Source organism: Nematolebias whitei, chromosome 19 (assembly GCF_014905685.2).
Source record: "Nematolebias whitei isolate Nwh7 chromosome 19, NemWhi1, whole genome shotgun sequence".
In the NCBI taxonomy this organism is placed as follows: domain Eukaryota; kingdom Metazoa; phylum Chordata; class Actinopteri; order Cyprinodontiformes; family Rivulidae; genus Nematolebias; species Nematolebias whitei.
Window position 1 is genome coordinate 31,773,177 of NC_056516.1, and position 20,803 is coordinate 31,793,979.

General features: G+C 40.8%; 1 protein-coding gene across 1 annotated transcript in view; it reads right to left on the minus strand.

Annotated features, from left to right (window-relative positions):
- Nucleotides 1-20,803, minus strand: part of LOC119425471 (exostosin-1) — a 136,917-nt gene that overhangs the window by 107,639 nt on the left and 8,475 nt on the right. The gene's annotated exons all lie outside the window — the stretch shown is intronic.

Genomic DNA, 20,803 nt, shown 5'->3' on the forward strand with positions numbered 1-20,803 from the left:
GATGTAAGGTGGAAAAGTTATGAAGAAATTAGGGATGCACGATATTGGATTTTTGGCCGATATCCAATATGCCAAAATTGTAGGTTAAAACTTATTTGGCCGATAACCAATAATCGATACTGATATTTTTCCCCTAGACCTACTTACAGAGACTACATCGCTTTCTCTGCTGTGGAATTAAAATACTACATTATTCTACATGATCTTTGTCAGTTTGTTCCGCTGCAAATGCCAAAAAGGGGTCTGAAAATGATGTAACACTTCAACTTGGATTATGTTTAAAGTCAAATTTAAATGTTAAAGTTTATGCTTTGTGCATATACATATATATTTATATATAAACAGGGCCTTTTATATCGGTGAGTTATTTTGATGGAATGGCCGATATTTAACTTTTATCGCCAATATCGGACAATACCATGTCAATAATATCATACATTCCTAGAAGAAATAACATCTTACCTGTTGTAGATAGCTTTTTGAGGGGACAAAAGGAGATAAATAATGAATAGGAATGGGGCCAATCTGAACCAGCATAATTTATGTATCGGATTTTTCCGATCCAACCTGCAGAGATTTCCGATCCACGATGCATGTCTGTCTGCTGAAAACATCTCCACGTGATTCCCTGCCGGCTGCTCTGCAAGTTGGCTTCAAACTATGCAATGGATTTCCTGAATGGAGGCGTGTCTCATGAAAACCAGCGTAATAAGACCCACCTCACATTCAGGAAATCCATTTCATAGTTTGCAGCCAGCTACTGGGGACTGTCTGAGTAGCACTGTGGCTAACGGCTATCCAACTTCTCATCGTAACATGTCCGCTGTGTGGAAGTATTTTACACTAAACACCGCAAGACAGCAACGTCTGCAGAGCCGCTGTACGGAGAGGAGAAAGCTCGATCGCGACCTACAATACATCGAACTTAAACATTTGAAAAAGCACCACATTAAAGAGCAGGAGGTTTGTTTAGCCAGGCACCGCGGTAAAGTTAGTTTTACGTTGGACGTTCGAGCTCCGTGGCTTCAGCGGTGTGTTCCTCTCATTCAATCTGAAGCAGGCAGTCTGATTCCAGTCAGCCGCACTCAGTCTGCCCGTCTCGGAGGAAGGACAGACTGAGCGCGGCTGACTGGAATCAGACCGTCTGCTTCACAGCTTGATTAAATATTTGCAGCCAAGATATAGTTTACTTTTACCCTCCAGGAGATATCAGTACAACAGTAGACAATCATAAAAAAACATATGAATTGAAAAATAAAAGAAAAAAAACAGCTACATTTTAAAGTGATGTAAAATACTAAAAACAGGAACATGTCTTGTGTTGGTTTTTGCCATGAACTTAGATGTTTGAAGCCATTTAATCACTTGAATATCCACGTCAGCGTATTGTTTTTATGCTATAGGTGCTTAGTGTATATTTAGTTGATGTTTTTCTTAGTTCATATCTTATATCTTATTGCTGTTTTTCTTTTACATTTTATTGTGGGATGTAACTGATACCCTGTGTACATAATCTGGTTCCACCACATGTACCACATCTGGCGTGTATGACAAAACTCTGACTCTGACTTTAAAGCTAGGGATAAAAACATGTTTTGTGTTAGCAGGATTTAATTCTAACTTTGAAATTTATCCAACATTAATAAAACTTACCTCAAGTTGCCTTTTTGGACATGCATATAATTGTACAAATTGTACTTGCCTGTAGAGGAGATTATGACAACCTCATATAAAATCAATAATGATGATGATATCGGAATAGTATCGGAAGAAAAAACAAGTGGATCGGTGCATCCTTAATAATGAGCTACTGATTTGACCAAGTAGAGCCAAAAGCAAAACTAGATTGCTGATGTTGTAAAATTCTGGTCTCCAAACTGCTGCAGCGATTCATAAAAATCCCATTTCATTTTAGCGCAGCTTTGAATTACTGGTTGCAGAGTTAGTCTGGAAAAAGTGCTCCGGCTAGCTGCTGCTGATGCCATTTCTACATGTAAATAACCATAAAGACTGATGCAAGTACACCTGCTGTTGAAAAATGGATTTAAACCATATATTATGATGTTTATATTATTTCCCCTGAGTACAAAGAAGTTTCAAAAGCCAAAATGGACAGAGGACATAAAACCTGTCAGGTAGATCAGATCCACGTCAATCCAGTCTCATCTTTGTTTTCTTACAATATTTTATTGTCCTTATCTTTTGTACTTTGTGACGTAAGCCCCTCAAGGTGCATTCATTTAGGTTTTAGTAACGTGTGGTTAAAAATTAAAAGCTGAGATAAGGACATTCAGACTTGTTAGCGTCCACACCTTTCTATCTGCTAACGACTCGACAAACTGAAGTTAAAAACAGAAGCATACCGACACTGTAATGCTTCATGTGTTGTAATTTGCTTTACTTTTCTTGAACAAACTGTTTAAATATTGCATTTAAGTAGTTAAATGTGAAACTTACGGTTTAATAAAATTACTTTCATATGAGACTGGATATACTTTAGAAGCAATCCATGTTGTTCTCGACCACTCAGACTAGCTGTTAGCTCGTCAATTTGGTCATAATTAAACGTTTTTCTCCAAAGTGAGTCGTTTAAACATGTAAGATAATTGTTCATAACCTTTCCCCATTTGCTAAACAGTAGAGTAGTCCCTCACTACTTCACGGTTCGTTTTCCGCAGACTCGCTCTATCGTGGTTTTTCAAAATAATGACACAATTGGCATGGAATTTTAATTTAAAATAAATTATTTTAATTTATTTAGCACCTGCTGCACATTTGTGCAGCCCATAACTGTAGGATAAACTTCCTGCTGCGGCTGATCAGTTGTTCACCATGCAGAGCGCAGAAGTGGGCGTGGCCAAGAGCGCTTGCAGGTGCCTGAGAGCAGCGGATGCAAGGAGCTGAAATCATGTGTGCTCTTTTAGAGCGTTTAGTTAAGAAACATTGTTTAGAATATTGCATGAGTGTGGGAAGTGTTTAAAATGCCTTTATATATATATATATATATATATATATATATATATATATATATATATGATAAAAATAAATTACTACTTACTACTTGTATTAATATTCCTATTTTGCAGTTTTTCACTTATCGCGGGTCTGATTCCCCACGATAACGAGGGACTACTGTATACTAAAATCAAGGTCAAGGTGTCTTTATTGTCAATCACATGTGCTATATGAGATGGAACGAAACTATGTACACAGGGTCCCAGTTACATCAAACAAAAATACAAATTGTAAAGAAAAACAGTAAGATCTAAGATATGAACTAAGAAATACACTAAACTAAGAATATACTAAGCACTAATAGTACAAAACAATGTGCCAAACGACAGCAGCACGGACATGAGTCTGTGTGAGCAGATGAGGATGAATGAACACAGCAACATGAAATAAATCAGCAGCATGAGATCAGCAGCATGGATAGTCAACAGCACATAACAACCAAGTGGCATTACGGTGACTTACTATTTGTTTCCTGCTTTGCAGTTTTTCACTTATCGCTGGTCTTCAGGATACAGATCCCCCGCTATAAACGAGGGACTACTGTATCTTCAAAAGAGCTCAATACTTGTGAAAGTAGTTGATTAACTTTAAAGTTGTTTATATATTTATTTTTTAATTAAGTTTATTAGTTTTAACTATATTTGGGCTGACCATTTTGGCTGAGTAGGCAAGAAAAGAAAAACAGAACCTGCCGCCCTCATCCCACCCTCCCACACCAAGCACATCCCTCCCCTGCGGTCATGATGTATTTAAATAACGCCGCGGCTCATTGATCTCCGGGGAGAGGCCGTGTTTGCTTTGATTTAGGCTGCAAAGGAATGCTGGAATGCCTCCTGCTTCGAGTCGGCAGCCTGTGTGCAGCCTGATTTTGACCTCTGCCATTGAAAGAACAGTGTGGGGTGGGGGGCGAACGAGGCTAAACTAGGCGGCTACCACCTGCTCTCTCTGATATGATGAGCTCGACTGCCAGCGCCACAACACATGCACTCCTGCACCAAAGTCTGGCTACAAAAACATGTGGACTTGAGTAAACACATGTCAACACGCTCTGAGCCGCCTGGACTCCTGGTACATTTAGGAATAAAAGCAACATAAACTCATGCACCTTCTTCTGCAGCCATCATTTGGTAGCTATCATTACACCTATAAATATAGCAGCATATCTGTGGCCTCTGCGTTCATGTACACCTCTCCACAGCACGGTCCCATGTGACCCGTGAGGTATGAACACTGGAAAAAGCTGCATCATTACGTCATCTGGTCCGCGTTAACCTCATCCGCTTGGCATGTGCGAGCGGACGGGAAGGGAACTTGGAAGCATTTTTAAAAATAAACGTGGAGCAGTAAAACACTGAGTGACTAATCTGTGCGGAGGGTTAAGCTGAGCGCCGTGACCGAGAGGGGGGAAAAACAAACCCTGGAGCCTGGCCGAAGTCATCGAACTGAAACGAGCTTTCTTTTGCTTGCCATGTCAAGTGTGTGGAGACATATGCACAAAGGAACTAATAAAAGAACAAATACTGGTTAGATAGGTCCAGGAAAGAAACAGCATTTAGCAAAAAAAAAAGTGGATAATATCAGAAATGGGATGCTTGTGTATATGTTTGGCAAGGAGAAGCATAAAGAAGGCTTCATTGTGCAGAAATGTCAAACAAATTATATCCTACATTGGGGAAGAACTATGATCTGAATAATTAGTAAAGAAGCAGAAAGAGTGTATTCCATTCCCATAGAAACACAGTAAATAAAGGATCTTTTGAAAGGAAGAGGATAAACATGGGGTATTCCCTCATCACCCCTCTGGCTCCCATTTCTGTTGACGGAATGGAAACGGAGAGGACGTCTTCAAGAAGCGAGAGCAAGAGGTGGAAAATTATAGATCTGTGTGTCGGTGTCTGCTTATGTCATGAAAACCAGCCAACCACACGGAATTAGCAGCGACGGTCCAGAACCCACCGAGACATGGCATCAGCAGCATGTGAACGGTTCTGAGCAGCCGTGTCACCATAACCAAAAACAAACCCAACATTTTAAAAAAGGAGGACAGCAAAGATCCGGGAAGGGCAGAGGAATCTAAACATTGCAAGCCTTATCGGAAACGAGGACTACGAGAGGGAGGGAAAGGGAGACTTCCCAAAGATGATGTTCTTTAAGCATTCAGTTGCTCCCACCGTGGATCAAAGGTACAGAAGTGGCTTGGCTCTCGGCGGCATTAAGTCAAAGCCGAGACAGAGGCCTTACGAAGGCTCACGCAAATAAAGCTGGCTGGGATTAGTCCGACAACGACCCACAGCGAGTCCAACGCGCTCGTAAAACGGAATAAAAGATGCACTTGAAAATGAGCTGAACTGCTTAAAGCGCAGCTGATTTAATTAAGTGTCTTGATGAAAAGTCTCTGTGTTGCCGCGGTTTGTTTCGGCGCTTTCGTCAAGAGGAGATGTTTAAAGGCGAGTTATAAAAAGCGGCAACAGAAGAAATAAAAGCCCCCACATGCAGAAGGTGGGAGGGCAGAGCTAAAGTTTTCAGAGCAAAGTGAAACATGACAATGAATTTAAACATCTTATTTGAACTTTTTGTTTTCCTTGGCATCTTATCAAGTTTCAGACACATCTCCTGGCTGATCCGGTAGTACCCTGGTTACCACGGTAACAACAACGGTGGCTTAATACAAAAAAAAAAAGAAAAAAAAGATTTTCTTGAGGTTCAGCTGATGAGCATTTAGTGAATCTGGTCACAACCTGATAAAATTATGTTTTATGGAAGTGGTGAGTAAAAGAACGAATGCAGAAAAATAGAATAAGAGTTGGAGCTCTTTAGTTGCTGTTATTCTTCAAGACGGTGGATTTCTTGACTTTGAACAAGCAATCTGTTAAATCTGTTCTAGAGAAGATGCAGAAGAGCAAACAATAAACACAGGTCTATTACTAACCTTAATGACTGAAGGCCACAAAGAAATAGAAAAACGGCATTAAAAAAAAAAGCTGTTTAAACTGCACACACACCTAAGAAACTAAAAATACATCGATTGCTCACCTGATAACTGGACAGATATTTAATTTTACTTGTGACAAATTCTGAACCTTAAAAACGTGACTAATTTTCTAATTCATGAATTCATTGCAACCAAGAACTCAAAGATCGGCTTTAGTCCTGTGAGGATTCTGTGAGGATCTGGTGAGGATCCACAACTTCTCCTCCACCATAACCCTTCAGCACTCCCCACAGGGCTGTGTGTTAAGCCCTCTCCTGTTCACTCTGCTCACGTATGACTGCACACCTACCCATCCAGGCTGTCACATTGTAAAGTTTGCAGATGATACAGTGGTGGTTGGATGCATCAAAAACAACAATGAGTCCAGCTACAGGCAGGAGGTGGAACACCTGGAGAGCTGGTGCAAGAAAAACAACCTTCACATCAATGTGAAGAAGATGAAGGAGATGGTCGTGGACTTCAGACAGAACAAACACACCTGACTATAGGAGGATCTGCGGTGGAAGTGGTCTCCAGCTACAAGTACTTGGGTGTGCACCTGAATGACAACCTCAGCTGGAGCAACAACACAACCAGCCTGATCAAGAAAGCTCATCAGAGACTCTACTTCCTCAGACGGCTGAGACGAGCTGGTCTGGGAAGCTCAGTCCGCACCTCCTTCTACAGGTGTGCAGTGGAGAGCATCCTGTGCTCCAGCATCAACGTGTGGCATGGAGGCTGCACAGAAGATGTTGGAGTCAGCCTCCTCACCATCACAGACATCTACACCTCCAGATGCAGGAAGAGGGCCACCTGCATCATGAAGGACCCCACTCACCCAGCACACACACTTTTTGCCCCACTCCCCTCAGGCAGAAGGTTGAGGAGCATTAAGTGTAGAACCACTGAAGCTGTTAGACTTATGAATCCCTAATCAGGATAATCACTGTTAAAAAAATAAAATCACTGTAATGCCACTTGATTGTTGATATGTACTGCTGAGTATCCATGTTGCTGATCTCATGCTGTCTTGTTCATTCTTCCTCACCTGCTCACAGACTCATGTTTGTGCTGCTGTTGTTCGGCATATTGTTTTTGTACTATTAGTGCTTAGTGTATTCTTAGTTTTAGCATATTTCTTAGTTCATATCTTAGATCTTATTACTGTTTTTCTTTACAATTTATACTTTTGTTGGATGTAACTGGGACCCTGTGTACACAATTTCGTTCCACCACATGTGGTGTGAATGACAATAAAGAACCTTCACTTAACTTGACTAGTCAGTGAATGCATCATAGCCAAGTGGCTAATTTGAGCCAAAAACACCACATCTTTGGTGTAGGAATCTTGTAGTAAAACACTGTTGTCAGTCTGTGCTTTTTGTGGAGTGTTTAAAAATCAAGTCAGAGACGACACAAAAAGAAAACTAGATTTTAATGGAGATATGTCTCCTGCTCATGTTTCTTCTCAGTATCACATGAACTGAGGTCTTCTCCTGAAGTACTTAACGTGAAACTAAAAAGATAAATCTTAAGAGGGAAATTGGAATCAGACTCGGTGCTTTTACAAAATCCAGAATGGTATTGGTCGGGAAAACTACAATCGGTGCATCAAACCAGTTAACGGGAGCGGACATGATGGCCTTAAATATGATGTGATGAAAAGGTGAGAATCCACAGACTCGGCTGAATGAAGAGCAACGCAGAGAGATGGAGACAGGGCGCTTCAGAGGGGAACGTAACATAGATCAAAGAGGGTTTCAGAGTCAATCGGTCACAGAGGAGAAGCTGGTGGCTGTCAGCAAGCATGAGAATAAACAGATGTGACGCAAATTTGTATTCTGCTTCACAAACACACACAGGTCACATCATCACAAATACATCCAGTCCACTGTATTTTATGAACTAGGTCATAAACCCCTAACTTGTGTTCCTCCACTCTATACCCTGTACACCTTACTTCCTTAATATGCTGTTAACATTAATAATAAAAGCTTTAAACGGCTTCAGTGGGCTCTCTGTAAGTAAGCCTTAAACAAAAGATGTGCTTTAAAAAGGTCCAAGCTAATAGGCATTTTTGTATACAGTACAGTAGTACAATAGATTAAGAGCAACGCATAAAAATAGGTTAAAAGTTCTAGTTCATAAACGGAAAACAACAAAAATTACTAGTTTTATTAGTTGACGTTAACAAAAAACAAAATCCAGCTCATATAGGAGAGTGGTTTAGCCAGAAAACAAATATTTTTATCAATAAACCTCACACATATCAATCTGAAACCTGATATTTCCATCGTCCTCTACGAGAAAACAGTCAAAGATTTAATAAAAGCAGTTGGAAGAGCAACGATCAAGTGGTGGTTTCCATTTGAGCTGAGGGTTTTTATTCCCTGCCTTCTTGTCAAATCATCATTTCTTTTGTTGCTGTTCTCATTCGTCTCTCAAACTTTTGGATTAAATCTGAGCAACACATTCTATATTTAGCTGCTACTGTAGATGAGCAAGAGTGTGCGAGGGGCTTTCTCTTCCTCAATGACTGCAAAGTGGATTCGTTATAAATGGCATGGCCAGAGGACCAAAAAGACATCTGAACAGCTAAAACCAGAGAACGATCACAACTAGTAACCTTCACGGAGAAAGAATCTGCAAACCCCGTTTGCTTGATATGTTTACAACGACAAGTTTCCTCCCGATTTGTGGTTTAGTTGGTTCCGCTTGAACTCGTATAGGCGCACTGTTTTTTTAGACAAGCAGGCCTTCCAAAGCAGAACTCCACCAACATGCAGCATGAGAGATGAGGATTTGCGAGGTCTAATGCAATATTGAGAGTTGAGCTAAAGATATTTTTGACATATCCGAAATAAAATGGCGCTGGTTTGTGAAAGAAGCTAATCCAACGTTCTCTTCATTGATCCACAGCCAATGCACCACGGATCCACAGCGCTTTTTCTGATCCCAAGTCGGCCGCCCTTCCTCTACCCCATCTTGGTCCCTAATGTAAATGTAACCGGCGCCAGACCTAGGGTTATCTGGGCCAGTAACATGTGATTCACAGGCTAAGAAGCGCTGTAGTTCTGCGGTGCACTGGCTGTGGATCGATGAAGAAAACGATGGGTTAGTGTCTTTCACAAGCCAGCACTATTTTATTTCTGATAACGTCCAAAATATCTTTATCTCAACTTTCAATATTACTTCTTATGTAGTCAATCAGATCATACAGTTCTGGTTCACTCATGTCATCACCGCTGTGGGTTACATCATTCATCATCATGGGCTGAACATGTAACTGTCATTAACTGACTTGTACTCAAATCACGAAGTTTTTTCTGAATTTTGTAGATCAGCATTGGCCATGGAGTGATGGTGGACATGATGGCATTTCACTTGTGGTCTCAGCTCTCTGGATGACGTACTGGTACATAGGCCTGTCACGAGAACAAATTTTGCTGGGCGATTCATTTTCTCACACATTATTGCGATAAATGATATGGTTTGAAATTTGACAATAATTAGTAATTATTGTCAAATTTAAGAAGAAATGTTTGTTAATTAGTTTTGTGTGTAGTAACTTTTTTGGCCACCAGATGGCAGTATAAGACTGTTTGAACCAAAGATGGATAGTGAGGGAGCGAGCAGCGTGTCTCTTTAAAATAAATGGGAGGGAGGCCCCTTGACGTGACATGGGCTGTCTCTTTTTAGTTCTCAAAATGGTGGACGCTCGGTGTGGTTTGAGCTCTTTAGCATAGCATTTTTCACACAAAGCTTTTAATAAAAAAAATTTAAAAAAATCAGTAAATTTTGCAGCTTCTTTTTGCAAAGAAAAACTTTTTACACGAAGGCACGGGTTTCAACCGTGAATTTATGGAGCTTCGACAAGACGGAGGTTTGCACAACGACAACAATAGACAGTCACAAAAGAGGCACACAAATTTTAATTTCTTTTTCTTCTTTTTTTTTTTTTTTTGGACAAATCAAAACAGAATAGCCATCAAAAGAACAGTAAAAAAGTAAGCTAGATTATAAGGCGGTGTAGAAAACTAAAAACAGGAACATGGCAGCGTTGGTTTTTGCCAGGAACTTAACAGATGTTTGAAGCCACTTAGAGAGGTCAAGGTCGAGAACTTCAGATCTTTTTGTAAGATATTCCAGGAAACAGGAGCGGAGTAAGAGAAGGCCCTTTTGCCTAATTCAGTCCTCACTGAGGGGACACTGCAGGTAATAATGTCCTGAGAGCGCACGCTGTAGCTGCACTCATGAAATGACACGTATGAGGAGATGTATGAAGGCAGCAGACCAAGAAGTGACTTAAAGATGAAAATGTACCAGTGCGAGTCTGTGTGACGTTAATGATGACAAGTTAACCAGTGAATACTGGGTGCAGTGGTGGGTATGGTAGTTACAACCAGTTATGAATCTTAGTGCACCATGATAGACAGCATCCAACATCTGCAGGGTGTTTGTAGGAGCGTTCATGTAAATAATGTCACTGTAATCAATGGAGGGAAGGAAAGTCACAAAAGTAAGAATACTGATTGAAAAGTTATGGTGTTGTTTAACAAATGCACACGCCCAACTTTAAAAAGATATACTGAGAAAAATATTTCCAAATGTGCTTCTATATTAATATAACTACCTGGTTCAAGCTGTCATTGTTGCTGCACAATAACTTTATTAGTACATTCTTATGAAAAAGAGTTTCCTCTTTTTTATAACGGCTTTTATGGCGTATATATTCACATTCACTGAAAGGTAAATAGGTTTAAATTACTGGAAGAAGCTATTCTGTGGAGACCGATAGTTAAACAGGAAGTCACTGTCTGATTACAGATCTACAGGGGATTTATTTCTGCTTTGTTTGTCTTGTAACTAAGCAATTCATTAAATTATGACATAATCTGTGAATTTCCTTTCCTTTTATCGCTTTCTGTGTTTCCTCTCATGCTGCACAGACAAGTCAGAATAGGCATGTATTATGGGTGGAAACTCTGTGGGTTTCATTTATATCAAAAGCTTTAGGAAGACTTAAAAGGCTACGCATGTAAAACATATTTATATAAAGAATGAAATGTGTCCACAATCTGAGACAGATGGATCTGCAGTTCAAAAAGTCAGTGGAGCCTCTGAGTTCTGCTTTCACTCCAAAAAAGCACAAACTTTTTTTCTGATCCTTGTGGGCTTAAAGAATCTGGAGTCTGGTTGAGCCAAATAAGTAGAAATGAAACCAGTAACCACAACTGCACACAGAATATTCATGCAAACTTCTTCATTTTCCTGTGCACTAATCAACAGCCAGCCCTGAGGCCCCACATGGTGCCACCATCTTCCCAAATAAACACCGTCTCAGCTTCACCTTTTTATAGCTTCTAAACATTTCTCTGAACCGCTCTCCCAGCAGCAGGAAAGCGCCTCAGATTGAGGCTTTGCATTTGATCTGCTCTCCCACTTTGAGGCGAGCCGGGGCCTGCTGTTTGCATGACGCTGAGAGGTCCAACAGCCAGGATGGGCATAAGAACGCCCCACAGCGCCGAGCAAGTCATCAGATCATGAGGTTTCATGACTTTAAACAGAACAAGGCAGAGGGGAGGAATCTGTGCTGGAAATGGGACAAGAGTGGTGAAAAATGGTGGAGGCCCTGAGGTCTGCTTTTACCTGATTCCTCTCAAACAGTTCTTAACGGAGCAGCAGAAAGTAGCGGCGGGCGCTCATCGCTTCATTCCCCCGAGACATCCATCTTTCCCTTTAGCTCCTGTTCTTAAACCACCTATACATCAGGTTCCAGCCCTCCTCCACCACCTGCCTTTGTCATCTATTCTTTGCACCTCCTCCTCTTTGCTGCCAGATCTCCTAATGAGGCTCCGTGGGAATGCTCTCTGGCTCCCTTCCTGAACACAGACCTCGTTCATGTTCTGTTGTTCGAGGAGCTGCTGAGCGGACCATATGGCCTCGCTGCCCCAGCACTCGTACAGACAGACAACCAGTAAGACGACTGCTCATAAAGGCGCACGCACGGCTCTGTGCTATAGGCAGAACGAGCACGTGAATTTAAACAACAGGATGGGCCAACTCCAGGGATTCACCTCAGACCAGTCACCACTCAAATCTCTCTCGGCGAACTCAAAACACAGTAAAGCGAAGGCATAAAGAGACTCATAAAGCTCTGCTGATTTATTTAGAGCTATGAAACCACGTAAACATTTCCTTAGGCGATGCTCAAGGCGCTTTGTTTTATTGTGTCGACTGCAACAGCTTCATGTCAGAATTATACCGTCACTTTGGGTTGGTTTTTGCTAAGTTCAAAGAAAATACAGTGCAACGGAGGGTAGTTTAGTAACTTACATTCAAGGATTAAAAAGCCAAATCCCAATTTTAAACTCTTATGGTAAACCTTGATTTTCATGTACAGATATTTAAATCAGGATGTCCTAATTTAACTCTGAATAGTTGATGCAAACATTTATAATAAGATTACCGTAATTACCGTATTGTTCAGACTATAAAGTGCACTTAAAATCCTTTAATTGTCTCAAAAATCAACAGTGAACCTTAAAATCCGGTGTGCCTTATGTATTAATTCTGGTTGTGCTAACTGACCTCAAACTGATTTTATGTGGTACACGGCGCTCAAAAATCTTCTAAATGTTTTCGTTTCACTTAATGCGCCTTATAATCCGGTGCACCTTATAGTCCGAAAAATACGGTACAGAGGAATAATAAACAGTAGTGCAGGTTAGAGATGACTACAGTGCATCCACACAGATTTATGTATCTGTAAACTGGACTTAGCTTCAGCCATTTTTGAGGATGAAGCGTCTCAGCAACAAAAGAAACTGTCCAGATGAGCTGACTGAACATTGTTGGATTTACACCTGGATTAATGAGAATGAACTTTGGTCTGTTGAACCTGGTCGACTCTAAAAGTTACTCTGGCGATAACTTTGTTTTATTAAAATCCATCCAGTATTAAGGAGATATGAGTTAAATGAGCAGACCGGCACGGGCAAAAAAATTAATTATCGTAGCTTCGCCTTCTTGCTGTCATTCATCTTCATTTTGGCAATCAGAAATCTGTACAACACTAATTGTTTAAAAAGAATTAAAAGGAAAAAAATGTGAAATTAGCAGCAAACGCATACTTGAATCCAGCTTTCTTCGAACTTTGTAGTTAATAACTCCAGGAGGATCAGATGGAGGTCAAGCGAACACAGAGTGATGCTATCACGTACCGTCCTTGATTAAAAAGGCAAAGTATGTTTAGTCACGCTTTCCAACAATTTCCCAGCAATTGGATAATAAACTACTCGGATAGAGAGTGGAGAAAATTCTATTTTTTTAAATTCCAGTAAAGGTCTGCGTCTGATGGGCCTAACAGGCTGTTGCTGAGGATATTGAGTGCATCGTGATGGGTCATATTCATTCTGTTCAGCTTGCCCTTCACTGCAGTTTCTCCTGCTGCCTCTCTCCCTCCATCCTCTTCCATCCTTCCCTCTATGTCTCCCTTTTTTTTTTCCTCCTGCCTTTTACGGCTCTTTCTGACGCAGGCGGTTAGCGAGCAGACAGTTTTGTCCAGGTCTATTTCTGGATGTCATGCTGAGGATGAGAGAAATAAGATTAAAAACAGAAGGCGAGAGGAAAAAGGAGATGTTTCCCGGTGGCTTATGGTTCAGCAAAAAGAGACAGATTGTCAGCGAAGCACAAACACGCACGTTCAACTGGACCAAAATGCTTTGAACATCGTTACCTCCCAACATCAGGAAGCTAACGGCTATGCTACATGCATGCAGCTCAATCGGTGCCCGAACTTGATCGGCATTTAACAAATCAATCTGGGAGGCAAAGATCTAATGTTGCAGAGGCTGCTTCTGTTGATCTCTCTCGCTCAGACAATCCAAAACTTTCTGCTGCCACTCTGCAAGCACGCAAGTCTAAAAATAACAGTTTTTACACTTTTGTCAGAAGACAAACACAAAGAACGCCAGCTGGGAGGAGGTGATGTTGAGGATATATCCTGTTGGGACCACGTTTTGAATTCAAGGAGACTTTTTTGTGACAATTAACAGTTTGATGGGACCTCAATGATTGTCACCCAATGACACAAAAAGAAACGAAAGAACTGAAGTAAGCCTGTCGCATTAAACAATAAAATCAATTAATCGCATGATAAATTAACATTATCCACCTCATTTTCATTTATCGGCTTTATGTTTCTTCGTGTCTCTCTCTTTCTACTGAAGACACTGGATGACAAAAAGCTCAACTCCGGTGCTCTTCACCGACCCCTCCCTTTCTCTTTTATTTAAAATCCTTTTTAACCGTCCAAAATCGCATCTTTAGATCATTAAAAGCAGCTAAGCTGAGAAGCTAAGCTACGTGCTAAGCTAACAGGCCGACCTCGGGGGATAAAACCTTTGTTTGACAATAATTACTAATTATTGTCAAATTTCAAACAATATTATCATTAATCGCAATAATTTCTGAGACAATTAATCAGCCAGCAAAATTTGTTATCGTGACAGGCATAAACTGAAGTCAAATTTTAAAAAGGGCAAACTTTTCTTTGTTGGTTGCTCTTTAAAAAAAAAACAAAAAAAAACTGTTAAAATAATATCTTCAAGGGTTGTGCAAGATGACTATTGGGACTGTTTTCAGAGTCACGCAACACTTTTTTAGGTTTTGAATCTTTCGATATTTTAGATCTTTGAAACGGGTTAAAGTGCAATGTGTCCTAATGATGGATTGTATTTGCTTTAATGGTTTATTATTTTTGTGAAGGCAGCTACTAAGACAGCACCAAGTTCAAATCAAATTGCCTGAAAGCCACAATAAATTGTATTGAATCATTTTGTAAATCACGACTCCTCTGAAAACAGAATCTCTTCGATGAAGTAGTAAAATCTCCAAAGCAGACGTCACAGTTTTTGTTTTTTTTTCCAACATGACTTCAATTTGCCCTCTCTCATTCTTGGAAACCTGACTCTCTCCGTCTTCTTGATAAATGTCATCTGCGCTGGACCTAACAGAAGCTGCGGAACAAGAACAGAGTCATCTCCTCCCTCGTGGCTCATAAAAGATGCTCTGTATTCATCTTTCCTCCCATTAGATCACACGTGACTGAGATATTCCAGTCGTTTCTTTTTTTTTTTCTCCATCCGATTTCACCCTTTCTACAGGCCACTGAGTTCCCCTCCCTCCTCTCCTCAAAGAAGTCAAGGTAAGTTCATCCCATCCCTGCCCTCCCCATGGGGAGTAATCCCTCAGTGGACCCACACACTGCTGTGGACTCACTCGAAACCAGAGCGGTGCCGGCATGTGCACGACTCATGATTTACATGTGGACCTGAAAGGGAAGACAAGGAAAAGCGGAAAGGGGGGAAAAGAAAAAGAAAGAGTGAGACAAACGACATTGACCGCTGCACTTTTTCTCCTGCTGGCCAGCGAAGCAGGTCTTTACGGATCAGCAGGAAGCTGAAAGAATGTGACTCCTCGTACGTCGGCTGGCCTGAGCTTTGATCCCTGACGGAGGAGAGACTCGGATTTTCCCGTGCAGTGAGTGACAGGCCTGCGAAAAGGGTCAGTAAGTGGAAAAGCCGGGCGGTAACCGAGGCGAAAAGGGACTTTGTGAGTGTGGGAGGAAGAAAAAAATATATGAATGAGTGGGAGACGAAAAAAAAAAAAAAGGCACCATGCATTCTAATTTTTCATCTCCATTCTTTCACCTCTCCGCCCTGAAGAAGTTTCTTCCTTTGCCAAATGTCGCTTGGCTCAGAGGCAGGCAGAACAGGAAGTGATTGACTCTTGGAGCGAGGAGCAACAGCAGCGGCACGGCGTAACTAATCGACACGAGAAAGCTCAAACTTTTAGACAAGGTCGAGTTTCCAGATGCTGCCAGTTGGTATCAATCTGGCCCCCCAGTCGCTCCATCCCTCCTCTCCCATCAGTTTCTTTCTCAGAGGAAATTCTTTGAAATGCTTAATGCCAAATGTTGGGTTCTTCTTTAAGACAAAAGCTAATTCTTTCTTGGTACCACTTGTTTATACACAGTCTTCCTGCTACCCCCAACAGAAACTAAGAGCTGACGAAGGGAGCAGCACACTGTGGATATTTTGACTGGAATTTTAGCTTGGCATGACTAAAACACGTTTTAATTTATCAAGGACAAGTCATTGAAAAGTCTCCATCTGACGGAGCAGATAACACTTTTCACACACACCCCGAACCACAAAAACAGTTGGGACACCAACTATTGTAGCCCAATAAGTCCTTCTTGATACGAACATTGCACATGTTAATACAGCTGTAACAATGTATTTAATATAACATGCAGTCCCAGTCAGACTGAAACTTTACTCCAGGTAACTAAATAGTTTAAAATGCATGCAGCTGTGTTAACATTTATTTTTGTTTCCCATTCAAATGGCCTTAGAGAGCAAGTATTGCTGATGGGAGATTCATTGCAGGCAGAACGCCTAACTGTGAACGATTCCTTTAAAAGGACTTGACGTTTGATGGAAATCTGATTCTGAAGAAGACATAGATGCTTAAACTTGTTGGAATTAGTGTATTAGTTAACTAGACTAGGCAATAAAAACAAGCAGGACATTGATGTCCCCCGTCGCTGTGGAGTTTGAATAGTGACTGTAGTTTTCCAGATGGGTGTTTTTCTGGAATGAAACTGAACAAGAAATGCAAGTAAACTTGAATGATTTTGGTCCAACAAGTTCAAATGGGTCAAAGTAACACTAGAAGAACAGAGATTGTGTGTGGGGGGGGGGTTGTTTTTTGGGGGGTTTTTTGTCCAAGGCGATGCAGAGACGGATCCTGGCGAGCAGAAGGAGAAGTTTTATCCACCACCAGGTGCAATGATGGAGCCAGAGGGTGGCCAATGGTGGCCTTGGCCACCACAGATTATTCTTCAGCCACAATCATTTGAGGAAACTATACCTTTAAGCAATATAAAAACTAGTAAGCGTAGCTTCCTCATATGACTGGGATGGTTTACACACATACACACATATATAGATATAGATATGGCAGTGGCCATCTTAGATTTTGACATTGCAACCCAATTTTCATTAGTAACCTTTCTTACACTTAGATGCAGCCGCACACCAAATTGGAAGTCAGTTCCTTACTTATTTTTCAACTTATTCAACCCACAAGACGAACGGACAGAAGGCATTTCCAATTCCCCTCTTTGCTCCATGATTGGGGGGGGGGGGGGGGTGACAATAAAGGTATTTTATCCAGTTTAAGAGAGACTGTCTTGTTGAAACCAGAAGAGTAACTGATAGTTTTACCATTTTTGAGACGTAGCAGAAACACAAACAAATGTCATTTTATTATTCACTTTTAAAGCTCTTAATGGTCTTGCCCCACTATATTTGTCTAATCTTGTAGCTGTCCGTGAATATAGGAGAACACTGAGATCTTCTAATACATTTCTACTTTCTGTCCCAAAATCCAACTACAAACGATGGGGTGACCGGGCCTTTTCGGTTGTCGCACCCAGATTCTGGAACCAGCTACCTCAGGACTTGCGCACCATCACTGACATGGAGCATTTTAAATCTAATCTTAAAACCTTTTTATTCAGGCAGGCTTTTAATACCTAGTAGGTCTTTGACAATTTTGCTATGTTTTAATTGTTTTTGTTTTTAACTGACTGATTTTTTTATTATTCTTGTTTGTTTTTAACTTCTGTACTGTGCAGCACTTTGTGCACCTTTTGGCTGCTGGAAAGGGCTCTATAAATAAAGTTTGATTGATAAAGTTTGAAATGCCATAGTTTTCTAGTGTCATCTCACAATGTTTTCTCACTTATTTATCCTCTTTGAAACCATATTACATCTTTAGGCCACCATGTATGACTGACGTTTAAACATGAGCGTATTAATTTACATTACTGTATCAACAATTAAAGCCATCTTAATTTGCTGCGTATTTGTTGTCCTCGGCTTTGTTCAGACTGCTGCTCGTCGTTACATCCAAATGCTGCACATTTATTAAGACCTTTACAAACAGCACTCCACTGAAATCTTTAATTAACAAGAGCAGTGAGAATGTGTCCGACTGGAGTCACAAAACACCCCCGAAACTGAAAACACCAAGATACACGAGGTCTGGCTGCAACGAGGGTTACCACTGACCACATTGGCCAAAGCAGCCGTTTCCCTGCACTGTGTTGTGGTTTTAAACCAACACGTCACACGTGCATACATGTGCACGCATATTTATGTGCACACGGAACTCGTCTGTTTGGGTCAAGAGCAGACCGAGTCCTTGTGGTCTGGTAGGGTTCAGTAACACGTGTTCTGTTTATGTTGCGCTCACAGGCATCCTGTGGTCTGCCTCACTCCAGCTTGACTGAATCCAAAACCTGAACTGAAGATTTATCTTCAGTTCTTTGTTTCACTGATTCATCTAATCATCCCACAACTCAACCTCTCTGGACTTTCACTTCTTTCTCTCCAGAATTTCAGTTTAAATATTTACCAAAAACTTTGCTCTTACAACCAAGTTTTTGATCTTCGCTCTTGTTGAAATTGTCCTTTTTCATTCTTTTGCACCGGCTCAACTTACCCATTTATCTCCACTTTCTACAGCCCCATCTTCTCCCCACTTACCCTGCTACAAAACTGTCTGAAGCATTTTCAGGTTTGAGAAGCCAGTGAGTTTATTCGGTTGCCTGAGAGCACAAACTGAAGCCGGCGCGGCCACAGCTGAGCGTGACGGATACAATAACTCCTGCAGCGGAAACGACCATGTGCTAAATTACCACCACAAATGTTCTTCCATCAGGCTACAGCAGGTTGATCAGCGCCACCCACTTACTTTCCCATTTTGTTCCACAACTATACCTTGACCAACAATCTTCAGCTGAAGGATGGAAGGCTTTGATTGGTGGCTGGTTTGTCCTCATTTGGTGCTACAGAATAGTATATCTGTTCACAGTTCAGTGTTACGTTGCGCTACTCTAAATGATACGACCTTTCAGTTATGACAACTAGAGGCGTTGTTATGTCTTGCTGATAAAACTTTGTCTAAATGAGCCTCTCAGGCAATCTGGGCATCGACTGCTGCTCGGCTCCGTCTCATCCCTGGATTGTTCTGCTCGACACTTCTTTTGGTAGAAATTGTTTAAAATCAACAAGCTCCCTGGCTCTTCTATTGTTTGCTACATCATAGCATACAATGTTTCCATGTTAGTTTCTCATAAATGTAGGAATGTACGATATTATTGGCATGTATCCGTATCGGCCAATATTAGCGTTTAATATCGGACATTGGTCATTCCATCAAAATAACTCACCGATATAAAAGACGCTGTTTTTGTGTGACAGCCCAGTGGCACGGATGCCTGCAGCGCCGGCACAATGTGATGATGTCACGCGCGCCTACCTGATCTGATATCGGCGGAGAGGGAAATTCAAAATGCCGGCGGTGTAGACATTTATTTTTTTGTTGAGGATGTCGGATTCCGAAGATTTTTGAACCACGTTGAGCCTCGCTACATCGTCCCCATTCAGAGATATTTTTCCGACGTAACCTTACCAGAGTTACAAGCCGTTATTTCCGATGTCATTAAGAAGCTAACAGCCGATAGCACTTGGGTGAGTTTTACCACAGACATTTGGACGTCGTGTTAGCCCCGTTAGCATGATTAGTCTTACGGCACAATGGACAGACAAAGACTTTGAACTTAAAAAGTCTGTCCTTCATGCACAGGAGTGCAGAGGATCCCACACTGCAGCTAGGAACCTGGAACAAGCCTCCACAAGTGAAACATCGCAGGTGACTAATGCTGATAAATAACATTTAACACTTTTCATTTAATATAAGTTAAAGTGCTTTACATATTATATGGCTGTTATTGAATATATGTCACCAGCTTTTACAGCTGTTACACATTTTTTGCAGCAAATAAGCCTAAATAAGAGGAATATGTTCTGACAAAGGAAAGTATATAAAATATCAGTATTGGTTTTCAGCCAAATAAGTTTTAATATATCGGCATATCAGATATGGAGCAAAAATCCAATACTGTGCGTCTCTACTTAAAAGGTTAACAAAACTTATTACAAAACCTTGATTTGTGAGTGGATGGACCATCGGGGAAAAAACAGCAACATTTGTAATCTACACAGACACTCGTATGGTTATCTCCCACATCTTGACCCCAGTATTTGTGTGCAAAGAAAGGAGCCACAGTTCCTTTTCCTTTGGCCATTCACCCTGCCATTGTGCGACTTAAACTTCCTCACCTTCCTGACAGCAGCCACAAACAAACACCTATTGTCTGCGAAGAGAAACCGATTCTTCCATTTGCATTTCTGCAAACCACTAACTGCACCCATAATCACACACAGACAGGAAAAAACACAAACATAACACAAGCATAGCTCCTCGGAATAAAGATTTATCACACTGGAGTTTTTGTAGCTTTTGATTTAAGACAGGAAAGGAGAGAAATCACTTCTGATGAGCTGACTTATTTTTGAAAGTTTCCAGTTTTATTCACAGAATGTGTTGTAAAATCTTTAATAGGGGAATTTAAATAAGACCTGAAATAAAAGACAGCCAAAATGATAATATCTAAATAAGCAATTAGAATTGTTTTTGCGTTGAGGGAAACATTGATTTACAAAGCAAGTTCAGTGATTAAAATAAAAACTAAAAAATTAAACGCATCAAGATTTATCTGAACCAACACACCGGGTTTGATTGATAACACGGTCGATTAAAATCAGTTATGGAACAAAGGGTTTCTTCTGTGAAACTGCTTATATATATATATATATATATATATATATATATATATAT